At 37.6% G+C, this 11,250-nt stretch overlaps 1 protein-coding gene across 1 annotated transcript in view; it reads left to right on the top strand.

Moving 5' to 3' along the window:
- ttc27 (tetratricopeptide repeat domain 27) overlaps positions 1-11,250 on the top strand; it is a 143,640-nt gene that overhangs the window by 11,024 nt on the left and 121,366 nt on the right. The gene's annotated exons all lie outside the window — the stretch shown is intronic.

The raw sequence follows: 11,250 nt of genomic DNA, 5'->3' as shown, positions 1-11,250 counted from the left end.
TCCTGCTGGCTCCGCTGTGAACGGGACTCTCGCTGCTGTGTCTTGGATCCTCTTTGGACTGGACTCTCGCGACTGTGTTGTATCCATTGTGGATTGAACTTTCACAGTATCATGTTAGATCCGCTCGACATCCATTGCTTTCCTCCTCTCTAAGGTTCTCATAGTCATCATTGTCACCGACGTCCCACTGGGTCATTATTGTCACCAATGTCCCACTGGGTGTGAGTTTTCCTACCGAGGATGTCGTGGTGGTTTGTGCAGCCCTTTGAGACACTAGTGATTTAGGGCTATATAAGTAAACATTGATTGATTGATTGATGTATGTATGTGTGTATGTGTATATATATATGTATATGTATGTATGTATATATATATATATATATATGTATGTATGTATATATATATATATATGTATGTATGTATATGTATGTATGTATGTATGTATATGTATGTATATATATATATGTATGTATATGTATGTATATATATATATATATATATATACATATATATATATATATATATGTGTGTGTGTGTGTGTGTATATATATGTGTATTAGGGCTGGGCGTTATATCGATATATACGATATATTGCGGGTCTGTCTCTGTGCAATATAGAAAATGACTATCGTAATATTCGAGTATACATTCTCACGCAGGACTTTTAGCTGCGGGCGTACACTTCTGGCTCTCCTCGCTCTTTCCTGTGTCGCCTTCTCACAGACAAGCAGGCGCACATTCTTACATACGTCACAAACTGTCACATCATACGTCACATACACGCCCTCGCCCAGCAGAGAGCTAGCGGCGTGGCTAGCGTTAGTTGCTAACGTAGCCGTACGAGAGAAAGATGGTGCGGATCTGGTAACAAATGAAGGCAGACTTAATTCCCAATAAAAACAGCAGGGTATCCATCGTCTGGCGGTGGTTCGGGTTCAAGTGGGAATATGTCGAACAGACAACCGTAATTCGTCAAGTGGGGGCAAATAGCGTTGCTATAAAAAGTAGCATTACTGCTAATATGTAGCATCATTTGTAAAGTCACTCGCTAGAGAATGAAGAGAATTTCATAACCTTAGTAACATACCACATAGTGAAGGACGAATACTATTTGATTTCCTGTTATGCAGCTCATTTTTATTTGACACTTAAAATGTCTCTGACAATCTTGCAATTTATGTTTTGGAAATGACTTGAATGTTTGTGCCATTGCTTAATAACTTTAATAAATACACTTTTGGTCAATTGACTTCGTTGTGATTTCCCTCTCTGCATGAAAGTTTAAAAGTAGCATATATTAATGCAGTATGAAGAAGAATGTTTTAATGTATACACATAGAATCATCATACTGCTGTGATTATATGCAAGTGTTCATTTAAGGCCAAGGCAAAATATCGTAATATATATCGTATATCGCGATATGGCCTAAAAATAACTAGATATTAAAAAAAGGCAATATCGCCCAGCCCTAATATGTATATGTATATATACTGTATATACTGTGTGTATATATATATGTATATACACACAGTCTGTGTATATATATGTATGTATGTACAACTACCGTTCAAAAGTTTGGGGTCACAATTTAAGTCGCATTCGTCTATTTGACACATCTTTGTGATATGACTATAAACAAAATATGAAATAAATTTCCAACTTGCTAAAACACCAAAATTGTGTGGGGGTTGAATAATTTTGATCACAACTATATATATATATATATATATATATATATATATATATATATATATCAAACATTTTTTTTTTAAATTAAAGTCTTAACAAGCTGCTTTGCAGCTGCCTCTGTCTGAGCAGTGAGCACCCAGCATTGTCCCGCCCACACAACCATATGATTGGTTACATACGAAGCCAATCAGCAGTGCGTATTCAGAGCGCATGCAGTCAGTACTCCGGCGTCGAGATGAACAGATATGTGTTTAGCAGGACATCGTACACTGCCCAAATTATACAGTTCCCAGTCACAACTACTACTAACATCACTCTGAGCCCGTTGACCTTCTAGAAACTTAAACTGCAGCTCAGCTCGCTCATAGTTCTGGGTTGAGGTGAAGGCTAATCAGCTTTTAGCGTTACGTTAGCTCATTTTGCTGTGTGCATGCGTTTTTGTGTTCGTGTGTGTGTGTGTGTGTGTGTGTAATACAAGTCAACTACAGGCTTCCCAAATGCAGTAATAAATTAAGCATAATGAGTTGACTTGAAAATGTTTAATGTTGCACTTTTTATATGTAGAACAAAGCTTTTGTCATTTTATTTAATCTAAGCAACAACATGAGGTAGTTTAATGTGGATTAACGTGGGTAGAATTTTATTATAGTGTTAAAAGGATAAAGCCATTGTTTACAAATTTGGTAAATAAATAACCAAAAAATGTATATTTTGTTGTTTTCTTACTGTACCGAAAATGAACCGAACCGTGACCTCTAAACCGAGGTACGTACCGAACCGAAATTTTTGTGTACCGTTACACCCCTAATATATATATATATATATATATATATATATATATATATATATATATATATAATATACAGTATATATAAATACTGTATATATATGTATATATACATACATACTTACATACATATATACATGCATTTACATTTATATATACACACATATTTTTCTATACATACATATACATATATACATACATATATACATATACTGTATATACATACATATATATTAGGGGTGTAACGGTACGTGTATTTGTATTGAACCGATTCGGTACGGGGGTTTCGGTTCGGTTCGGAGGTGTACCGAACGACCGGGACATATTAAGTAGCGCACGTTTTGTAAACAATGCACACCGAGGCACTAGTGGTGCAACGGATCACCATTGATCCGTGATCCGTTCGGATCAATATCTTCGGTTCGGCACACACGTGATCCGCGGTCTGATTTATGAAAAAAAAAAAAAGTTGTTCGCACAGCTTGCAATTGGCGAGCAGAGGAACTTGAGCACCCCGTGCCATTTAATCGGTGTTTTTATAGGTGCAGACTCCATTGCGCAAAACGAGGGTTTTAAACACATGCTGAAAGTGCTTCAGCCACATTACGACATCCCGTCGGCACCAACTTCAACGATAAGATTGTGCCAGATTTTTATGAACAAGAGAAGAAAAATGTTGTGGACAAACTACCCCGAGTGTCATCTGTAGCGCTCACAACAGAAGGGTGGAGGTCCAGGGGAACTATCTGACCTTAAGTGCAAGGGTGGAGGTTCAGGAGAACTATGTGACGATATAGCGCTCATTTCATCACAGCAGAGTGGGAGATGAGAAGACACGCCCCCTCTACGAGAGTCACCTTGTGCAGGTACTGACACAAGCAGTGGAGGAAACAGGAAAGGAGAAATCCCTATTTATGTGGCACTGTTTTTCATTATGTTAAAAAGAAGATATTATGCCTTGTGCACTTGAACTAGATTTTATATATTTTAATAATTTAAAAGTGTTACAAAACAAAACGGTGAAACTTCTGTTTATATGTCTTGTCTTTTTTTTTTTTTTTTTTTTTGCTGATCCGAAAAAAATGATCCAATCCGTGAGTTTTTTGATCCGTTGCACCCCTACGAGGCACCATGGATTGATTTACGTGGACCCCGACTTAAAACAGGTTGAAATACTTATTGGGGTGTTACCATTTAGTGGTCAATTGTACTGAATATGTACTGTGCAATCTACTAATAAAAGTTTCAATCAATCAAAAAACAACAACACACGGCATGCTAGCAACGACTGGGCTATGATAGACTGACCATACCTCCTCTTTCACCGGACATGTCCTCTTTTGCGAGGCTGTCCGGGTGGAGTTTCTTAAATGCCTCAAATGTCCGGCATTTTAATTTAGAGTTGCGTGTATTTTCAATGTACGTTCAAAGTTAAGAAGGGGTTCAAAACAAGACAATTTGTGCACACAGCAGCATTCGTGAGGGAAGGACAGAGACAGACAGAGCGAGAGAGTTATGATAAACATGCATGCATCGCCAGGCTCTGATTTAATTTTTTAATATCTATAGCAGGGGTGTCAAAAGTGTGCCCCGGAGGCCATTTGTGGCACACACCTAATGTTTTAAAGGCCCATGGCACATTCTAAAAATACTATTAAAATAAACAAAAACATAAACAAAAGTGAAATAAAAAAGCTTAACGGCTAAATGTAATTTAGAAAAAGTTGCAACATTGTCTAATTAAACAAAGCTGTTTTTTTTCTTTCAAACTGTCAATGCTCAAAACATAATATTTAATCAAAATCAATGTTATTATGAATTATTGACCTATCCAAGTTTCCGATTACTTCACATCAAAATAATTTTGGTGGAAGATTTAGTAAATTTGTTAAATAAATAATCAAAAAATTTATATTTTGTTTTTTTCTTACTGTACCGAAAATGAACCGAACCGTGACCTCTGAACCGCGGTACGTACCGAACCAAAATGTTTGTGTACCGTTACACCCCATATATATATATATATATATATATATATATATATATATATATATATATATATATATATATATATATATACGCTACCGTTCAAAAGTTTGGGGTCACCCAAACAATTTAGTGTTTTCCATGAAATGTCACTTATTCACCACCATACGTTGTGAAATGAATAGAAAATAGAGTCAAGACATTGACAAGGTTAGAAATAATTATTTGTATTTGAAATAAGATTTTTTTTACATGAAACTTTGCTTTCGTCAAAGAATCCTCCATTTGCAGCAATTACAGCATTGCAGACCTTTGGCAGTCTAGCTGTTAATTTGTTGAGGTAATCTGGAGAAATTGCACCCAACGCTTCTAGTAGCAGTTCCCACAAGTTGGATTGGTTGGATGGGCACTTCTTTCGCACCATACGGTCAAGTTGCTCCCACAACAGCTCAATGGGGTTCAGATCTGGTGACTGCGCTGGCCACTACATTACCGATAGAATACCAGCTGCCTGCTTCTTCTCTAAATAGTTATTGCACAATTTGGAGGTGTGTTTTGGGTCATTGTCCTGTTGTAGGATGAAATTGGCTCCAATCAAGCGGTGTCCACTGGGTATGGCATGGCATTGCAAAATGGAGTGAAAGCCTTCCTTATTCAGAATCCCTTTTACCCTGTACAAATCTCCCAGCTTACCAGCAACAAAGCAACCCCAGACCATCACATTACCTCCACCATGCTTAACAGATGGCGTCAGGCATTCTTCCTGCATCCTTTCAGTTGTTTTGCATCTCATAAACATTCTTATTTGTGATCCAAACACCTCAAACTTGGATTCATCCGTCCACAACACTTTTTTCCAGTCTTCTTCTGTCCAATGTCTGTGTTCTTTTGCCCATCTTAATCTTTTTCTTTTATTGGCCAGTCTCAGATATGGCTTTTTCTTTGTCACTCTGCCCTGAAGCCCAGATTCCCGCAGCTGCACCTTCACTGTAGATGTTGACACCGGAGTTTAGCGGGTACTATTTAATGAAGATGCCAATTGGGGACCTGTGAGGCGCCTGTTTCTCAAACTAAAGACTCTAATGTACTTATCTTCTTGCTCAGTTGTGCAACGCGGCCTCCCACTTCTTTTTCTACTCTGGTTAGAGCCTGTTTGTACTGTCCTCTGAAGGGAGTAGTACACACCGTTGTAGGAAATCTTCAATTTCTTAGCAATTTCCCGCATGGAATAGCCTTCATTTCTAAGAACAAGAACAGACTGTCGAGTTTCAGATGAAAGTTCTCTTTTTCTGGCCATTTTGAGCGTTTATTTGACCCAACAAATGTGATGCTCCAGAAACTCAATCTGCTCAAAGGAAGGTCAGTTTTGTAGCTTCTGTAACGAGCTAAACTCTTTTCAGATGTGTGAACATGATTGCACAAGGGTTTTCTAATCATCAATTAGCCTTCTGAGCCAATGAGCAAATGCATTGTACCATTAGTTGCTGGAAATGGGCCTCTATACACCTATGTAGATATTGCACCAAAGACCAGACATTTGCAGCTCGAATAGTCATTTACCACATTAGCAATGTATAGAGCAGGGGCGCTCACACTTTTTCTGCAGGCGAGCTACTTTTCAATTGACCAAGTCATTCATATTTATAATTTATATTTATTTATTTATGAAAGAGACATTTTTGTTAACAAGTTAATGGTGTTTAATGATAATACAAGCATGTTTAACACACATAGATTCCTTTCTTTCATGAAGACAAGAATATAAGTTGGTGTATTTGATTCTGATGACTTTCATTGATTGGAATTAGACAGTGGTGCTGATAACGTCCGCATTTTCAAATGGAGGAAAAAAAAAGTCCTCCTTTCTGTCCAATACCACATGAAAGTGGTTGGATTTGGCATCTCATTTGTTCAACTTGCATACTCGTTTTTAAACACTTTGTTATGAGAGTAGCCTATGTGTGTGGCCCTTTAATGTCTGGCAGCAGATGAGTGACGTCAGTGACTGTGCGGGTGGGCAAGAAAGTGAGAAAGCGGTCGCTGAGGGCGGAGGAGAAATACATTGGCATCAAACTCCGTAGCTTGCTAGCTTGTGCACGCTAGCTTTCTGAGACTCTTATTTTGTTAGCACAGGCAGGATGAAACAGGTCTTTTATGGTGAAGACAGTAACTGTGCTGTCGGTCTTTAGAGTTTTGACAGTAGGTACGGAGTCTCTAGAAATAAAATGTGTTTTTCTGCGTCCGCCCTGTTAGTGATTTTTTTCTTAAATATGAGCTCGCAGCAGCCAGCGTCATCTCACAAGATCCTCGGGTGCCGAGAATGTCAAACAACTGACGAAAGTGAAGTCTTGGTATGATTGATGATTGCTCATTTTTATGTCTATTTTTTAATGCCTGACTTGAGATCGACTGACACACCCTCAGAGATCGACCAGTCGATCGCGATCGGCGTAGTGGGCACCCCTGGTATAGAGTGTATTTCTTTAAAGTAAAGACTAGTTTAAAGTTATCTTCATTGAAAAGTACGGTGCTTTTCCTTCAAAAATAAGGATGTGTATATACACACATATTTTTATATACAGACATATACATGTAAATGGCCATGCTGACCCGTGTACCTCCCAAAAAACACGAGTGATGACGTCACGAGTATTGTCGACACATTTTTTTGTCGGTGACACATTTCGTCTTCGGTATTTGTTGACAACTTCCGTGAATCAGTGCACTCCTGCTCTTGACTACGTTATCATCCATCTTTAACGTGTTATTTCGTGCAGACAGGATTTAAGAGTAAGGTGCTGTATTTTTTTTGTCACGTACAGTTGAATTGTGCAGTTTGCGTCTTAATAAAACTGAACCAATGTCAGTTGAGATTTCTTTCATTGTTAATCTTGGATCCTATTTTCTTTTCAAACGCAATTCAATGACAGATTCTACTCTCTATTGCTTAATAACCCCTGCCCTGTGAAACTTTATGAATTATAGAGTATTTGGAATACCTTGGCTTTGTTTCCCATAATTGCTGCCATTTCATCAGCAGACATGGAAAGTAGCTGAAATGTTATTAAGTACTTGTCCATTTCTCAGGCTTTCATTTTCTCCCTCGTAAAGCCAGACGACCTCCCTTGTCTCGTCCTCTCCCAGCCTTTTGACAGTGCTATTATAGCCCCCTCAGGCTTTCATTAGATCTACAGTGAAATAAAACCTCATCTATATGGCCTGGGATGTTAAGGACCAACTCCCAATCCACCTTCTCAGCTGAAAAACATGTATAATAGTATTTTCTCTTGGGATGAGCAAAATATCTGACAAGTCAATTAACTGAGTGTAAAGAATTCTGGCAATTGGGTGAGTTTGATTGGTGAATAGGGGTGTAACGATTAACCAGGGTAAAACTCCAGATGGTTAGTATTACTGTTTTAAATTCAAATCTACTTAAAAATATGATTTACCTACCGGCCAGCGCTAGCAGAGCTCCCTAGCTCGCTTAAATGTCAATATTAATACAAGAAACATAAATGTATTTTCCCATTAATATACGACATGCCACACTCTAAACTTGTATAAACACATTGCTGTCTGAGCAACTAAGATATTCAACTGTGCACATTGAACTACAAGCTGTGCTCTCATAGCACAAGGTGATTAATCTTGGAGAAATATGACACTGAGGCACTGTTCCCAGATTGGAAATGATCATACCAGAATTTTAAAATTATAGTATTTTGTGGAAAACTATTGCACATGTTCTATTTCAGGGGCTCATAAAGGGGAACTAGTCTTTTTGGGGGGAATTTGGCCTATCGTTCACAATCATAATGAGAGGCAAGAAAACACATGACCTTTTTCTAGGATTCTATAGGTAAAATGCGGCTAATGGGAGTGACCGATGTAGCCCTCAAAGCCCTCTGAAATAACTTCAAAACCCCCCATCAACATTGTACATACACACTGCAAGTGTATACATAATGTAGTGACAGACACGTTTATAACAATTCGTAGTATGTTCAATATTTACCGTAATTTGGTGTGTTCCCACTTCCGAAAACAAACGGAAGTGTTTTTTAATAATGATAGACTTGGTAACGGACAATGAGAATAACTATTTTTGGACGAATGCGCAGTCATAACTTTATTTTTTTGAACCTGAATATACGGAGGATGAACTACTGGTTATATAAGCGAGCATGAAGAGAGGGTGAAACGCTGGAGCATACATAAGCTGAGAAATGAGGACGACGTGACTTAAGCTGCAAATGTGAAACTTGGAGTCTGGACCAAACAGACAACCGTCAATCAAGTGAGTCACTATAATATTGATCATGACACGTGCAGCATATCGTGCGTCTTATTAATACTACAGTACATAGACTATCGAGCAAGGTGTGTACAAACAAAACTTGAAATGTGGGTTAATACTTTACAGATACTGTAATTTTGATTGTTCATGGTTTTCTGTCAGTACTGATTGGTGTCTTGTCGCATTTTGTTTTGCATTACAAACTCAAAAGCGATTCCGCTGCTAATGCAAAAGCTGGCTTACTTCATGCCATTGCTCGTAGAGGTGGTGTAAATAATCGATTTTTTAGATGTATCGCAATTCGGGCATGGAAAATTAGAAAATCGATTTATTAAACGTCAATAATTGATAGTTGATTTATTTATTTTAAATAAAGTAATGCAGACTTCTACAATTTGACTGACTGCAGCTAGCCACCTCACCGAGAGATCCGACCAGCTCCTTTATTTTAGAGCACTTACCGTATGTTTAGATTTTGCTTACATTACCATGATTTAATAAATGTGTGAATTAATTTAACTGTTTCTTATTACAAATGCAATGTTTTTAAAAGTTGCAACTTGCAAGTGATAAAAAGTTATTTAGTTAAACCCATTTTTTTGAAACTGCATCAATATACATAAATTAAACATACATCAATAATCGATTTATAATCGAATCATAGCACCTAAATTGTAATCGTAGTTGAATTGTGAGGTGCTCAAAGATTCCCACCTATAATTGCTAGCTTAATTGCAAGTTTACCTTTCGCCGTAGCTAGCTCACGGCTAACGTCGTAGCATGGTGTCAAAAGACAATGTGTTACTATGCTAAATAAACAGTGTTCCTTCTTACAAAAAGTGTCGCTAAAGTTTAATCATTACAGTTGAAAATGAAGTATTGTTGGCAGTTGTTGGATGCATTTTTAAAGTGATTTAGAGGCAAATTGATTACCTGCATTGCTAGCGACTAAGAAGGAGACAACTGATCATACATTGTGAGATTTGGAAAATGCTTGATGCACAGAAGGTAAAGGTGTCACACAAATACAAAAATGGCATACAAAAACAATTGTCATACAAATGTTTAGGATGGGTGGACTTTGATAAAAGCAACACACTATTCCTATTATTTGGCTTCAAATAATTTCACCCAATTACAATGAATTAAAGTTCTACTGAAATGAGATTTTCTTATTTAAACGGGAATAGCAGGTCCATTCTATGTGTCATACTTGATCATTTTGCGATGTTGCCATATTTTTGCTGAAAGGATTTAGTAGAGAAAATCCCCGATAAAGTTCGCCACTTTTGGTACATCCTGAAAAAGCCTCGCCTTTACCGGAAGTCGCTGACGATGACGTCGCAAGTGTGGGGGCTCCTCACATATTCACGTTGTTTTTAATGGGAGCCTCCAACAAAAACAGTGATTCGGACCGAGAAAACGACAATTTCCCTATTAATTTGAGCGAGGATGAAAGATTCGTGTTTGAGGATATTGATAGAGACGGACTAGAAAAAAAAACGAGTTAAAAAAAAACCGCGATGGCATTGGGACGTATTCCGATGTTTTTAAACACATTTAGTAGGATAATTCTGGGAAATCCCTTATCTTTCTATTGTGTTGCTAGTGTTTTAGTGAGTTTAATATTACCTGATAGTCGGAGGGGTTTGTCCACGAGTGTCGACGGCAGCTGTACGGACGACACAAGCTCAGCTGATATCCGGTAAGTGGCGACTTTTTAACCACAATTTTCTCACCGAAACCTGCTGGTTGACATTCGGTTGGGATCCATGTTGGCTTGACCGCGCTCTGATTCATAGTAAAGTTTCACCTCCGTGAATTTTAAACAATCACAGTGTGTTTGTGTGGCTAAAAGCTAAAGCTTCCCAACTCCATCTTTTTACTGTGACTTCTCCAATATTAATTGAACAAATTGCAAAAGATTCAGCAACACCGATCTCCAAAATACTGTGTAATTATGCCGTTAAAGCAGACGACTTTTACCTGTGTGTGTGCGTAGCGCTCATACTTCCTAAAAACGCGTGACGTCCTGCGTACACGTCATCATTACACGACGTTTCCAAGACAAAACTCCCGTGAAATTTAAGATTGTAATTCAGTAAACTACAAAAGACGAATTGGCATGTGTTGCAATGGTAATATTTCATCATTGATATATAAACTATCAGACTGCGTGGTGGGTAGTAGTGGGTTTCAGTAGGCCTTTAAGGTCCCCTTACCGTAATTCCAATTTACTTAAACATCCTGCGGGGTGGAGTCAATCAAATTTTTTCAAATGAATTGCATTACAATTCCAAATTTGAAACTTTGCGGAAGCCTGGTCAAAATGGAACTTAGAGTAATTATTGTACAATTTGTAAATTGTTATTATGGTGACAGTTATTATTTTTGTGAAAAAGTGTTGTATGGAACTATGAGAACATGTATGTTTTTCTACATATTGTATAATTATGACTTTTTTTAAATTTATTTTTTTATTGAACT

This window comes from Nerophis ophidion, linkage group LG09, assembly GCF_033978795.1.
Source record: "Nerophis ophidion isolate RoL-2023_Sa linkage group LG09, RoL_Noph_v1.0, whole genome shotgun sequence".
In the NCBI taxonomy this organism is placed as follows: domain Eukaryota; kingdom Metazoa; phylum Chordata; class Actinopteri; order Syngnathiformes; family Syngnathidae; genus Nerophis; species Nerophis ophidion.
The sequence above is the reverse complement of the archived record's forward strand: the minus strand, read 5'-3'. Positions and strand labels throughout refer to the sequence as shown.